Raw genomic sequence first — 16,255 nt, forward strand, 5'->3', positions numbered from 1 at the left:
TCTGAAGTTGATGATTAATGTATGTCCTATAAGGGATTTATTTTCCCCCAATGAAAAAATATCTAAGTTATAACTTTTTAAATAACTCTGAAAGACTTTCTGTTCTTGTAAATCTTTGATTGGAAAGGTTAAAGTAAATGACCTTTGTTGCAACCAGCCTTATTTATACAAATAATTTAATTTTTACATTTGCCTTTGAGGAATATTAAATTTCTCAGTTTTACAGAGATGTCTTGCCTTATTTCCTGAGATTTAAGGCACAAAAAAAAAAAAAAAGAAAGAGCTCATGTCATTACTGTCTGAAACAATTCAGAAATGTGACACTCATGATGGCTGCAAGGATAGCTGCTGCTGCTTCAAGGCCAGCTGGAAGAGTGCCAGTAGGAGTCACTCACTCGAAATCCAAAATTTTTTCTTGAGCTAATACACCTTTTTGTCCATGTGTGTGAGATTCAAGTCTAGTAAACTAAATATGATTCAAGCATTCGGATTGGAACTAGGATTTGGAATGTGATTCCTAAAAAAATCTGTTTGTACTGTTGCCTTGGGGGTTTTTTGTTTGTTTTTGTTTTGGGTTTTTTGTTTGGTTGGTTTTTTGGTTGGGTTTTTTTGGTTGGTTTGGTTTTGGTTATTTTTAGATTTTGGGGGGCCTTTTTTTTGTTGTTTTTTTATCTGCTGCAATATTAGTAAATACAGTGAGTAAGTTATTTTGCTTACAGGTGTGGTAAGTGTGGCAACATAGCACAGAACTTGTTCTAAATTAGCCATTATGGGTGATAAATTATCTATTTTTGAATTGCTGGGGCAAAATAGAGTGTGCATACCAGAGATTATCAACTGCTGTATGCTTTAAAAATAAATTGTATGCAAAATTTATTACTGGATTCCGATGAAATAATAAAAACTACAGAAAAGGTACACCTACTTTTAATTAAAAAATACTCTTTGTATTAAGATGCAGCAATACACAGAGTAATATGTACTGTCCAAGAGATGCAAGGTAGTCCTAATTCCATAGATTTGGGATGTTAGAAACCTTAGTTTAGGTTTGAGGGTCCCCTTACAGAAACCTGAAGTAATTAAAGTGTGCAGCTGTGCAAATAGAGGGCTCCACTTCACTTGGTAGGAACTTGCTTTGGTGGAGTTGTATGGGGAATAGCAGAGAGGAAATTCTGGCCAGGAAAGTGCCCTTTGCCTCTGCTTCTTGGCAGTTTAATCTAATTAAAAGAAAGAAAGCTTTCCCAATATAGCTCTCCTGTAAAAATGTAAGAACTTCATAAACCCCTTCTCTCTTTACTTCAATCATTTAAGCAGCCCATAATGACGCTCAGGGTAAAGAATTAATCTTCAGTTCCATGCTGAAAGTCTTTAACTGTGATAATTCTTGAGGGATCTTTCAAAGAGCAGAGTTGTGCCGACCCTCTTGAGCAAGTCGTTAATGAAACAGCTTTGTGATAAATAGTAGTGTGCTAATGAGCTGCAGAGGGGGTTTATAGAGAAAGACACTGATCTCTTGGGGTCAGTATAGCTGGTATTGCATTTTTAGGAGGAATAAGGGTGTTAATACTTCAGTACCAGACACAATCCATCTCAACAGTTTAAATCTCTACTGAAAGCCCTACTACAGGGTCAACAACTTCTTCACACTTGACTTACACCTTCTTTCTGTGTGCTGTATAGAGCTGCTGCTGTATGCAACAGCCACTGAACTTACATCTATTAAAAGCCATCCTTCTTCTTCTGGAAGGATTTGCAAAGGCTTTCTTTTTTTTTGTTTGTTTTTAATTTATGTTTGTAAGGCTTTTTGTGATTCTCAGAGAGGAGTGTGAATGCAAAGCTTTCTGTTCTTATTGTGCCAAATCTGGAGTTTTCCTCAGGACTCCATTCTTTGGGAGTCAAGTAGTGCCGAAGAAGGGCTGTGGTCCAGCTGGAAAGCCTGGCACACCTGCCACTGCATTGTGCCTGCTGCAAATCTTGAACTCCAGCAGTTTCAGTGCCTTTGAGAGGATTTCAGTGAAGATTCCTACCACCAGGTGCTGTGTTGCCACGATGCTATTTTATAGATGTGTGCTTATGATGGTTACCTTGTAGAGTAAAAATCTGTATTTGACTTTGGAAATACAGCAGAAAAAAAGAGATCATATCTCTTTCTTCTCTTGAACAGGTAACAGATCTTGTGGTTTTGTTTTTTTTTTTTCTTTTCATTTTCTCTTTTACCCCACTTGTTCACATTCTAAAAATTAGTTGTTACCTTCCTTTCAGTCTTGAAAACGTGGATGCTTGTAAATTTATACAATCACTCTTCAAGGGTAAAATCTATTTTTCCCCCCTCAATTTCCTTTTCAGCCTTTATGTTATTCTTCAGAATGTTGACTGTAGAAACTGAAGAGCTATAAGTAAGTGTAATTAGGACTTGCCTCCTTTTTCATTTCACCTAGCAATGTGTCGCCATTTTATCCATCCCCAGTCTAGAACATCCCCCAGCAAAGCACAACATGGGAAAGTTTGCTGTTTCAGTTTTTGAAGGGTAAAGTAATTTGAAACCCTGCCCAAAGGAAAGAAATACTGGGAACTGGAATCTTTGAAGGCAGTACTTTCTGCTTCTGTGGCATGGCAATGCTTTGGGCAGAAGTTATTGCAACATTGAAATGGCTGTGAACTTGATGTCCTCTTTTGGTGAAAAATTATTTTGTGTCTGTAGTTGAATTCTCCTCCTTTCCCTATAATCTATGCCTACATGGCACGAATTTGAAGAGAACTATATTTATCCATATAACTACATGAAACTATGAAAAGCAGGAGTGGTCTATTTATAAGGTGGGAGATGGAATGACCAAATTTTTTGAAAATTTAAGTCTCTAAATTTGGATCCTAAATAACTGATCTGACTCTCTTCAGAAGTGATCAGTGGTCTCTAGATCCTGTGGGAGAGAAAGTTAAAGACCTTTCCAAATAAATGTGGTGTTTTTTTCTGATGTCTTAATCTTCAAATTCATGTGCCTGAGGATAGAGAGGAAAATTATACAGATGTTTTAACTGTGCATTCTCTGACAAACTTGTATAAAGTGTACAATAAAAGAATGGGGAGAATAAAGTTTCCATATCTGTAAAGCATCAGAAATGAGGATTTCTCCTGATATCTCCTAGGCTAGATGATATAATGCCAGATTAGAATATTTATGATCACTGATGAGAAGCAGAAATGATAATATTCACTAGCTGCTGTATTCTTTAACTTCCCTGCAGGCTGAAATGCCTATTAAAATAGTTGTAGCATGTGGAGTGCTAATACAATACATAAGGATCTATGTGGAGAGAAAAGGTTTTAAAATAACTTTTCAGTCTGCAATTTTTCTCTTTGTCTGGGAACAAGATCTTGCTTTGCTCCCAGACGTAAATCCTGCTTTAATGAAGTGCCTTAGGAAGGGTGTCTTTCAAAGTAGTGTCCTCTGTCTCCTTCTAGTGTTAATATGTACTTAGAAAACCTTCTGAAAAGTAATGCAGAGGATTTTTTAAACATTAATAAGACACTTTTTTTCTTTACTAATCGCTGAATGGCTTTGCATTAAGCCTGTACTTTTTCACTTCAAATCCATGCAGCCTTTCTTTGAGTTGAGTGAAGGTATTTGCACTTTTCTAGCATGTGGTCAAGTTTCAACTGCTCCTTTGAAGTGCTGTTTAAGGTCATAATCCTCCAAGCAGTCTAGCACAAAGCTCAGCTGGAACTGCACCAGGACGATTTGCAGGATGGAAGTCACTGTAACACTTTGGTTCAACCTAGCTGAGAAATCAGAAAAGCCCCACAGGTCCGGCCAAGAGCTGAACAAATGGGAAGGTTTTCAAAGTTTCCCTACCTCCTTCCAGCCATATCAAACACCTGCTTTGTGGAGAGTTGTCTTTGGCTAAGGTTTTTTTCAAAACCTTGGCTTTTTTGGAATAAGAGTTTTCAAGAAGAACATTGTGTAGGTAGGGGGACATACCAAAATCAGGAGTTAACAAAGATGTGTTATGGCTATTATGGCTGTACTCGTCAAATGCTTCCAGTAAGATCTTGTTCAGTCAGCTTTAGCCTTCATGTGACCCCTGTTTCCAGAAATCCAGCTTTGTATTCCTTTGATACTCTGTCAAAATCTTCCCCTCTCCTGCTTTTTCTACATGCCACCTCTGAGGTCCTCCAAGATGTTGAATGTGCTGGATATAATTAGAGTAATGAAAAATCCTTGTTTGTATCAATTGTTGCTCACACCAACTATTTATCATATGCCAAGCACTTCACAGGCACATAAAGTAAAGATGCCATTCCAGGTGTCTCTCCACATACTTTTAACAGTATATATGTCAGTAGTACTCTTTTCATTCCTGAAATTACACGCATACTTTACTGCACTGGGACTGAAATGCTCATCAATGTGCAGAATCACAATCTTGAAGATATATGTGGTATGAAGTGTGCTGTGTCTACCCAGAAAACACTTTGCATGCTGATTATACAAAATAGAAAGCAAGCCAAGAGTGTTCACAGTGGAGTGACTGCAGACAGGCCTATAGCTGCAAGATGTGCTGCAGCTCCCAGTTCCTGCCCTTGGCAAATTACCCCAACACTGAAAAACAGAGTTCTGTGGAGAGGAAAAGAGCCTGGCTCTTATTAGGGCAGGAGGCTTTTGTTGATATCATAAGCAACTATTTTTCTGAGGAAGAAACAGATATGACAGAACCAATACTTGGTAAATATGACAGATGAACAGACTTTTACAGAGCAACAATATGTTGTGCTGTTTGATTGCTCACTGCTTGGCAGACCTGTTCCAGGGAGCTAGATGATTGCGTGTGAGCTTTACCTTACCGGCTCAAAACGACAGTAATGCTCTCCTTTAGTGTATGGAATACCTTTGTTATATGATGCTCCTTCAGATTTCCAATAGAAAATAATGTTTAGTATTTCTGTGTCCACAACATTTATAACAGGTGGACTGTAAATCTGCTCTCTAATACTGTGTGTTCTGTAGTACTGGTGGTTTATCACAGGGATAATTTTATAACTTGTGTCACATGGGGAATCAGGTTGTAAACCGTATGCTGGTTCTAATTCTACAGTAGTTTGTTCTGATCCAGCTCACTGCTGCACTTCTAATTCCCTTCTGAATATGCTTTTGAGTAAGCCGTGCAATGGAATTTTTATACTTGCCTTTACTGATATCCCACTGGAAAAAACAAAGAGGGAGAAATATTATGCTATGCTTTTATAATTTTTCTTTTGATGAGAATTTTATTCTTAACCAATGTTTCTACTCATTGACACAGCTACTTTTGATTAAAACACTGAGGTTTGCTTATTAAGAATTTGTATGTATTTATGCTGCAAGCCCAAGTACTCTATTTATTTTTTTTTCTTTTGCTTTTGCAACTGCACTGTGAGCTGATATCAGAAAAAAAATTATTTATGAAGAAAGAAAGCTTATAATTTCACATTTTCAAGGATAGGAAATACTTAATTTTTCATACTGCATAAAATTTTTATAAGGCATTAATGCATTAATTTTTGTAATGCATAAAAACTTGACATAATGTAAGTTAGCTAAAGTGTAGTATATGTGTCAAGGAATGCACATTTATGGCTAGTCCAGTGGATGTGGAGGTCTTTGACTGCCCCTCTTCCCACCATCCAAGCATAAAGCAGTTCCTTGTTTGCATCACACTACATGACATTAGTACAAAGTGTAAACTTTAAGTACAGATTTGTGTCCTTTCTGATAACTAAAAGAGAAGATAACTTTTTTTCCAAAGCATTTTGTATCTCTGTACCAGTCAATTGTAAAGCTTCTCCAGGGACATCTCTTTTGTAGTCTTAATGCACTGCTTACACATCCCACTCTTGACACATAATCTTTTAAACTGCACAAAGAGCTCTGCTCTGTGATACTAAGTCTTCTACAAAGATGAGTTGTGTTTATTGCACTGGGTGTATTTAAACTACTTATCCTATATATCTGCTTAAACCAATGTAGGTAAAATAGGCAGTTACTGCAGACAGCCTGTAAATCTGACATTCTTTCAAGGCCTGGAGCAATTAGCTATTTCCAGTGCAGAGTCATAGAATGAATTTTAAAGGAATCACTTTATACCAAGTCTTACTTAATGTACTTGCAAGTCTAGTGACAACAGGAAAAAAAAAGATAGTGATAGCTCATCTAGGAATGATTCTATTATGTAGAATAATCTGAAGCTATACAGAAAAACATGCTGTGAGCAGGAGAGGTCTCTGGAGGTTTGTTGTATTTTTTTAAATCTTGAAAGGCACAACTTTCTTGTCACTAACAAGGCTTTACATCAAACAGTTGATTCAAAAAAGTGTGGCATTTATCTTAATTTTGCTCTTTTCAGCTTCAGTTGACACCATTTTGCCACTGAGTGGAAGTTAGATTAGAATAGTGCTGAACATCTGACAGATTTTCTTAAAGTGGAAGTTTTCTGGATTTGCAAAGAACTCTATCTGTTTGGTGCATAGAAATCATACATTTCAAACTAAATCTTGGATATTTAGTGCAGTCATAGAAAATTTCAGAAAATTTGGAGCAAAATCTCTACATGTGTTTCTCTTCAGTTGTAGTAAAGAAAAATATTTTTTGTATGTATGCATGTGTGTATGCTCTTTTAGGTGTATATATTCAGAGGTAGAGCTTAGCTGAGGTTATGATATCTTGAAAGTTTTTGAGTATCACTTTGTTATTTTTTCGTGGCTGAAGTTGTATGTAGAAATTTAGTGCTGGTTGGGGACTGCTGATCTAGAAATGTTGCTTCCTTTACATATAAAAACCCTAAACCCATCCATTTAAAGAGAACATCATTAGGTAGACTTTTGAAAAATACTTTTCCAGTAAAGCTGTCTACATCCCAGCTTATGATTTAGAGGTAAGACTGTCATTTGACTCTGGAGTACTTAGGGAGCCATCACAGGTCACAGCATATTGGTTTTAGTTGTCCTTTTCTCTGGTGCTGCCATTTCTCTCCTTCCTTGCTGCCCTTTAAATGAGACCCACAGGTTATTCAGCAGGATTGGCTCTAAATGAACATTTCTGTCAGTCTGGAAGTCCTGTGATCTGGTACCATTTCCTTCACTGGGTCCAACAGTCATTTCTGGTGTCTCCCCTTAGTCTTGCACAAGGCCCGGGGCTTCTTGTCAATGCTACCTCTAAAGCTGTTTGGCAAATTCTAGGAGAAATTATTGTAACTGGAATGGTTTCGGTTGTTTGGCTTGGTCAGGATGAGTCACTAAGATCGGGTATGATGGCCTTCCCAGTGGTTTCATGTCCCCAAGCCTTGCAGGATTGAGCGGTAAGACAAGCAGCAAGCCCTGATCCCTGAGTGATGCTCTCCTTTGGGCTCCACTGGTCAGTTCTTATATTTCTGCAGCTTTGAAAGAAAGAAAAAGGAAAAAAAAAAATCTCTCTGAGCATAAATCTCTTCTCAACTACCTGAAAATAGAACTGGAGAGAGCAGTGGGGGCTTCCTTCTAGCCTCTGTTAAGTGAGGTTTTTGAAATAGGTTTTCAAGGATACAACATTGGAAGCTTGGGGGACTCCTGATTGCTACCTCTAAGAAAAGACCTGTAAAAGCAAGTCAGGGATCTGGGGCAGACACTTTTCCAGAAGGAACCTACTCTCGTGTTAACAGGGCTCTGTTCTCAAGAAACAGGATTTCCACCTTGCATTCTCCTCAGAAGACCTCATCTTACAATCAATTTGTTTATTTGCTAGATTTTGCTCTCTTGCACTTCTGTAAAAGGTTTTATGTTACTATGGACCTATTAAAATCCTAAATACTCCCAGAGAGGCTCAAGAGTTTTAGGAATTACGTTCTTTAGGCAATACCTCCAAAGCCACCTAAACTTGTAATACTGTTTGTAGCTGATTTCCTTTCTGTTTACTAGAAGATCATTAAAAAAATAGATAAAAATTCACCCACACAAACAAACCCAAACAAAAACCCCAAACAAACAAAAAAATTAAACCCCACAAATTCAGAGGTTGATTTTACTGAGATAAAAAAAATGGTTGGCATGAAAGAAAGGAGGGAATTCAAACTGTATCAAAGAATTGTTTAAAGAATTCTGAAACTAGGAAGTTTCCTGTAAGAGTAGCAGATGTTATAGCATATAACCCCTCCCCCAGTTTTAATGGAATGTGAAACTGTTGGACATTCTCATTTGAAGGAGCTAGACACAAGAGTATAGATCTTTGTTTCAGGGAATTTGAGAATGTGTCAGACATCTCCGTGTATAAGAGGTCTTTGATGTGTACTGCTAAACTTTGTACTTCAAGGAATTAAGGGATGTTGTACAGCTTTGTGTGAAAGAGAACTTCAAAGCACCCTGAGAAGCAGTGAAAGATGTGCAGTTACTAAATTTACAGTAAAGAACTCTAGTAAGTCTTCCTTTTTATTTATAATAGCAATACAATATTTACGGAGAAGGCCCGTAAGATGGGGACTGAACGGATCAGTCAGTGGGATACACAGAACTCTTTATCACGTAGGTATTTGAAATCCAGCAAACAGTGATGAAACAGCCATGGTTGTTCAAGGTGCTGAGTTAAGTGGGTCACTGTGGCCTTTAGCTTTAAATGATTTCTTCTCTTTAAGATATCTGTGTACTTAGTTGAGCCTTGATTTTCTGAAACGGCATCTGTTGTTTTCATGTTAAGCTATTAGAAGTCTTTTGGATTGCTGGGTTGTAGCAATCTAAAGGCTGTAGCTTCTGAGCTACACTAAGGATGTTGATGCTAGTGTTAAGGATATTCTTGTAATACTTCAAGAAAATTTCTGGAACTGTGGAATGAGAGAGAGAAAAATCCAAGAGATTTATGTATTTTAGGAGGAAGCTGAGAGGTGTAAAGGGACACAGGACCTTAGAGTATAAGTTAAAACCCTTAAATCTTCTAAATTTGGCAGAGATTGTCAGTCACATGCTTACTGCCAGTAACATACAATAGATGAAGTTCTTTAGTCTTTTCTAATTGTTTTTCCTGCTTAGGACCCACATGGGGATGTATGTAAGGAAGGGAGCTAAGGGTTATCTTCAGCTGAGAGGACCATGAATCCCTGGAGACAAAAGCCAGTGAGATGAAACCATTTGATTTGCTTTGGCTGAATTTGGATTTTGAAGGCTGTGTATGATAGGTAGACTGGAACAAAATAAAGTAGGGTGGGAATTTGTAGTGTACGAGCTACTACATGCTACCTGTTTTTTTACAGATTTTGGTATGTTTGAGAGAAGGGATGTCTTCCTGAGGGACATTGACAGGCTCAAGAAGTGGGCCAGTGAGAACCCCATAAAGTCAACAACGACAAGTGCAAGGTCCTGTACACGGGCTGGGGCAATCCCCAATATCAATACAGTCTGGAGGGCAAATGGATTGAGAGCAGCCCTGAGGAGAAGGACTTGGGGATATTTGTGGGTTCACAAACACACACTGGATATGAAGTGGCAATGTGTGTTTGCAGACCAAAATGCCAATCAAAAGCAGCATGACCAGCAGGTAGAGTAAGGTGAGGTGACTCTCCCCTTCTGCTCTGCTCTCATGAGACCCCACCTGGGGTACTGTGTCCAGTTCTGGGGCCCCTGACATAAGAAGGACATGGACCTCTTGGATTGAGTGCAGAGGAGGGCCACGGAATTGATAAGAGGATTGGAGCACCTCTCCTGTGAAGACAGGCTAAGAAAGTTGGTGTTGTTCACCCCTGGAGAAGAGAAGGCTCAAGGGACATCTTACTGTGGCCGTTCAATATTTAAAGGGGACTTATAAGAGAGATGGAGAGTGGCACTGGAACGGCTTGTCCAGAGAAGCTATGGATGCCCTATCCCTGGAAGTGTTCAGGTTTGATGGGGCTTTGAGCAACCTGGTCTAGTGGAAGGTGTCCCTGCCCCTTGGACAAGGCAATCTTCAAAGGTCCCTTTCAAGCCAAAGTATTCTATGATTTTATATTCATAGCATATGTTAGGTGAGCCCAGTACCTTCATTTTCTTTAGCAGCAGGATATTCCATATTGCACAAAAGCATTTTTTGTTTCTGTGTAAGTAGTAACTAAGACACATTTAGTGCCACTCTCCGTATCCATGGCTTTTCAGCTTATCCTAAGAAAGATGTTTCCTGGAAGTATTTGGAAGGAGTGAGTGTAACCAGGAGGAGATAGCTGGTACAAGAACTGGATTAGGGAGTGAGGCAGGCAGGACTAGCACAGCTGCAGCTGGTAGAAGACACTGACAACAATACAGATTGGTGACCATGAGCAGAGGAAGGCCATGACTTGTGGGAGCTTTCAGCTAACCCAGGGACAGAAATTTGCTACACCAACTTACTGTGCATTAACTTTGCAATGTAAAGAAGCCTTAAATGACTCAAGGAAAACAATGTACCCAGAGAAACTGTTTAGAGCATTATTCTTCCAGATTATAAATTGAGTGAGCTAGTTTTATGATCTAGATTTCTGAAAAACCAAAAGAAATGAAACCACCCCCATTTTTGCTGCTTCTCCAAGTGACAACAGTATGTCATCAACTAAATCAATGTAAATGAGTGCTGACTCCAGTTTTCTTCCTCACTCAGCTATGAAAAATATTGAGAGTTTCTTTGGTGATGTTTTATTCAAATTTACCAGCTGGAAAGAAAAGAAGCTGTGGCTCCAGAGATTCACTGTCAGCTGTGCCATGCATCTCCAGAGACTGCTAGATCTTGCTTTGGGGTCTTTGTCCTATACAAAGCTACTGAGGGCTGCCGTCATTCCCATTATCCTATTGGTCTTGATCCTATTGTGGGTTCACAAGATGAATGAATGACTAAGGTCAGATTGGACTCAGTGACTTTTCTTCTGCTAAAACTTGGCAGAAGGTCACGTTTCCTTCCTTTTTTTGAAGATGACATAATCCATCAGTGCCGATGTCTGCTTAAATATAGGAAGAAGGATGAGCAGTCTGTAAGATCTTATATATTGTTTCCTCTTCCTGACATCTTGCAATAAATACCATACAAAAACCATTAAGTGAGGCACAGCTGTAATTCTAATACATTTTTACAGAGCAAGTACTTTCAGAAATATCCATTGGAGGACAGTAGAACACTACAAATCACAGGAAGCATGGTGATTCTACTTTAAGAAAAATCCACTTTCTCTTTTAAAGAAGAAAAATGAAAGTAGAACATCTTTTGTTTATATAACACTGTCTGAAAATCCATTATTACTTGACAGTTTTTCTCTGTCACACCTTCCATAGCTCCATTACTGCTTTGTTTTTGTTTTTGGGAGTTGTGGCATGTACTTACTCTCAGCTTCTTGTATAATCGCTTATTCTAATTTTAAATAATTCCCAGATGGGCTTGAGCTTTTCTGTTCATTTTTTATTTTTATTTTTTTCCCTTTTCATCTTTAATCACTTACAAGTGTTACATTAGCTTTTGTATCTCATTTATATTTAAAATTATTACTATTCTTGCATCTCCTTCCTTATCTCACAGAAAAAGTTTAATGAGTGGCCAATCACTTGTAACAACTGAGACATAACTCAGATAAATTAGTGCTGGATTAAAGAAAGCTTTTGACTGAGCATGGTTCTTTGTGAAAAAACTTCAGGTTTTGATTCAGTCCAACACAAAAAAAAAGCTCTCATTTGCCCTCTCAGTGACAGCATCATACTCCTTTCTGCTCACTTGCAGTGCATTCAAAATTGCAGCTGCTGAAATTATTGTTCTCCTCTGCCATTCAGAGGGTGGAGGTAGAAGACAACTGTGTTGTATTTAAGGTTTTTTGGTTGGTTTGGGTTTTTTCCACCCCGTTCTTAGTTCTAAGGTCCCTCACAGCTTTGAACTTGAGTTTTATTCATACCTAGGGTATTAAACTCAATTTTCTTCCCAACTTCCATGCCAATCCATCCTTTCCATTTGAAGCAGACTTTCCACTTGCAATACAGTGGTAGTAGGATGTGGTGCTGTGCTGGTTTAAAGGTAAACTGGCAGGCGAAATGAACCCAACTCAAAAGAGATCATAAATCAGAGTTACAATGTAATAAAAATAATACAGTGAATACAATCATGCAGACAAACAATTGATTTTAACCCACAGAACCCAGATGTATAACCCGACACTCTGGGGCACAAACAGAATGGTGCTCATTGGCCCCCGTAGTCCCTCCTGACTTCAAAATAAAAAGAAGAAAACCTGTTGGTGAGAGTGATAGTCCAGTCAAGGTTCTGGTCCTCCTCTGGATCCAATGAGTGATACCAGAAGTTCCAAGACCCCAGGACTATATGCACTCAGGTTAAGGTGGGAATGCCCAGCACCTCCCCTAGGGCGGGGAGTTCCACAATGGCTGGTTGTGAGTCATGAGATATTTTTGGGATCCTTGATGGCCCATTAGCAGACATGACCCCTCAGGATGGATGTGGAGGTGCTAAGGACTCCCGGAGGGGAGTTATCACACCTGAGTCATTGGTGTGAGGACAGGGACATCCTCCTATCTCAAAGGCCTCTTAACACCCAGCTTATACCCTAAGGGGTCAGGTGTGCTCTGGGCAGCTGCTGCAGATGTTCTATTGTTAACAGTTCCTGGGAAATGACACAGAGGGTGTAGAATACACAGTTTGGGCTACACCCACACAGTGATGGTTGCTCTAACTAGGACAGGTATGGCACCTTGAAATGACCTCTTGGAACTAATGCTTAAACATGAAACTTTTATTTATATCTTTCATAATATCTGACTTCCACGTGAGAATACCTGGAAGACTAATTAATGAGTACCAGTTCATTGGGGGTGGTGGGAGGAAGAGTGAGGAGAGTTGTGGATAGGCTTTGTGCTTTCTGGTCTTGCTACTCTGGTAACTGTGATTCCTTCGCTATCACATTTTTATGTTTCCTTGTTCCTACGTGTAAAGTAGGTTGTGTTGTCATTTTTACATTAATTTCACGAAACTATGCATAAAGTATTTATTCAGTGGTGGATAATGCAATAGTAATTTCCAAAAAGAAAAATATTATATTAAATACTTTTTATAAATAATTCAGTTGAATTTGGCTTTTCACTCCTTATTTTTGCGTAGGGTCGGGCTCTAGAGGGGTAAGTTTCTTTACTCTTCAGTGACCTTTATACAACTGCAGCTTTAATTCCTGGTTTAGTTTAAAGGACAAACTAATGCTTTGCAAAGTTCAGTAATCAGTGTATGTACACACATAGAGAAACCATGATCACACATGACATTTCCATTTTATTGCACACAAATTTAACTGTGGATCATGAGCTTGACCTAGTATTTTGTGCTTCCTTTTCCCTGTTATATTGTATGTGGTTTTGTCTCTCTGCTTACGCTTTTGTGCAAAGCCTGTCCATTGTACTTAATTGTTTTAAATTGTAACATAATGGTGAGAAAGAGGTACTTATAAGGGATTTTCTATTTAGAAGGTGGCTTCACAGTGATATGTCTGATTAATTTATTCCTATCCCCTACTGTTTCCCTACTCAAATGATTGTCTGATGCCTACTCTAGGAATCAAAGCATGTAAGAATAGACAGGGTCAGATAATAAGTCAGATTCTGCTATTATTTAGTAAAAAGCACCATCTCTACTTAATTCTAGACACTGTGGTGCCACACTGTCTTCTGCAATCTTACAGGGACAGCCTGCTAGGAAAGCTATTTGTTACAAACTACTCTTTCCCGTAATGTTTATTGTGCAAAGGAGGAGTGGATAGCCTTTGGGCTATTGAACCCCTCTGTATGTAAGCAAAGCAGGGAAATCCCTAAAATTTAACCTGCAGTTCTGCCTATAATGAACCAGGTTGCTCTCCTGTTACTCACGTGACTGGTTGTTTTCTTGTCTGATTGCCTTGCTGGTTTCCCTGGCTCTAAGCAATATTTAACATTGTTCAGGTATCTCAGCCTGGCCCAACACTTGCAGTAAAGATGATGTTTCACCTTTAGGAACAAAATATTAATTGAATAATACCAAATTGAAGCTCAAAAATTCTAAACGAATTATGTTTGAAGTGGTTCGAAGTCCCTAAAACACTCTCATAATGTGATATTTGAATTTTAAACATTTACCATGTTTCCAAGTTTATGGGATTGCTTCCTCTGAGGATTTATTTAAATTCTACCTATGATGACAATTTTTATTATCCAAATTGCATAATACTCTAAAATTGTTGCAGCTTCCAGAGGCCTTTAACCTCTATTATGGCAGCTCCAGTTCCTGCATATCTGCAATTCATCAGGTACATCAAGTCTTATGTGCATTGAAGCTCACAGACGGAATTGAATTTTGCCTTTATGCTGATGATAAATTGCTAATGAATCCAATATAAGCAGCCTAAAGAGAGACAGTGGCTCTCTCTGACTTGCCACTTCTAGCCATGAACATTAATATTCAATATGACCAAGGCCTTTAGTTAAAAATAAAGGCTGTTTTATTCTAATGCATGTCAGGAACATTTCTCTACATTTGTGGTCAACGTTGTCATTGGTTTCATTTGAGTCTTTTCTGAGTGACACTATCTACTGTGCCCAAATTTCTCTTTCTTATGTATCATGGGTTCATGACATGGGTGTTTTTTTAAATCAGATGTCATTAAATTAATATGAAGAGGCATACTGTCATTTGAAAAAGATCAGGTGGGTACCCAGAGCTAAATTGAATTTATCTCCAGGACAGTATTTTGGAGGTTATTTGGCAAGAACTCCTTACATAAGATGGGAGGTTTATTTCACTGGAACTTTTTACAAAATACAGCAGCCACAGATTACAGAGTATCCTTGGAAAGCTGGAGTGCTCTTTAGTCCTTACCTTACTTTACCCACCTGTAAAATAGTGAGTGGTGCATTTTATCTAAGAGTCTCTTGTTTCAAAGTGCACCATTATAGCCTGAGATGACCAATAAATATGGAAAGGGGACTTAGAATTGCCCAGAGGAAAAAAACACAATTTCTTGATTTTCATTAAAGCAATGGAAGGTTAGAAAAGATTGTTTCAATTCTTAGAATGAAAATTCTGCTCCTCTAACAGTGCAAACAGAATGAGATTGAGTCTTGTGTGCCCTTTATCTAGGAGGTAAGACACTGTACTGCCTAAAAATCTACCTTCTAACTTTCACCTCAAATTTAATTGTGGTTCATTTCATGCTTACTTGTTCTTGATGTACTTTGAATCTGAACACAAAATTTCTCCTCTAGGGATTTCCCTCCCATTATACACACAGATAGCAATGAACTTCTTCGGTCTTTGTTTTACCAGGTGTATTGTCTCAGAAAAAGAAAGATTGCTGCTGCTCCCTGTGTGCCCCATCTGAAGAATGAGTGTGCACAGCAGAATCTCTGTTGAGGATCCTGTGATGGATCAGAATGACCTCTTCTCAGCTGCTACCTGTGGAGCTCAGCTCTGTAGTGCTGTTTCTCACAAGCAGCATTCTGCTGGGGAGTACGACATGGTGCTGGAACAAACTTCAGTACTGTTGAGGAATGAACTTATGCAAATTTGTAAACTGAAGAGTCATGACACATTTCTGCTGCAGACTTTGTACTAATTTTAAGATGGGATGAACCACCATGTAAGTGTTTGAGGGTGACTAAATTAAGTGTGTGGAATTTGAAGCAGGCTCCACAGACACTAAATCTAGTGGAGTGCACAAAGTTGCTGGTTAGATATGAGAAAAGAGGAACCTAGCCTTCTGTAAAGGGGACAGAAAAAGTGCTAGGTGATTGGGTTAGTTGATTAAATGCTTATTGTGAGAGTTATATATAGTTAGATTAATGCTATCTTAAATTAATTAAAAAAAGTTCATGGTAATTCCTGAAGGAGCAATTTTGCCACTTGTTCCTGCTGTCTTTGAGTTTCAGTTAAAGTATACAACCTTGTCTGCATTATAGAGCTAATTCAGAGGAAGAGAGGGATTGAATTCAGAGTTCTGACTGCACTTCTAGGTAACTCCAGACACGGACTTCTCAGTTTTATTCAAAAATGAATGTCTGTGACCTGAGTGGTCTGGAAGTCACAGTTCTGGATTCACTTACGGCTTCCTTCTGGGTAAGCAAGTCTTTAGTACTGTCAAATACTTCTTGCATCTGGAATATTTGTATCTGGATAATCAATAATTCAGAGTATTTTATAATTTATTATAATAATTCATTAATTAGTACCAAATCCTATTCTTTCACACAGTGTAGATGAAGCTGGCTTAATGGCAGCAAAGCTGTACTATTTCTGGCCTTAAAAGA

The sequence above is a fragment of the Myiozetetes cayanensis genome, unplaced genomic scaffold (assembly GCF_022539395.1).
Source record: "Myiozetetes cayanensis isolate MyiCay16 unplaced genomic scaffold, myiCay2020 scf1, whole genome shotgun sequence".
NCBI classification, from domain to species: Eukaryota; Metazoa; Chordata; class Aves; order Passeriformes; family Tyrannidae; genus Myiozetetes; species Myiozetetes cayanensis.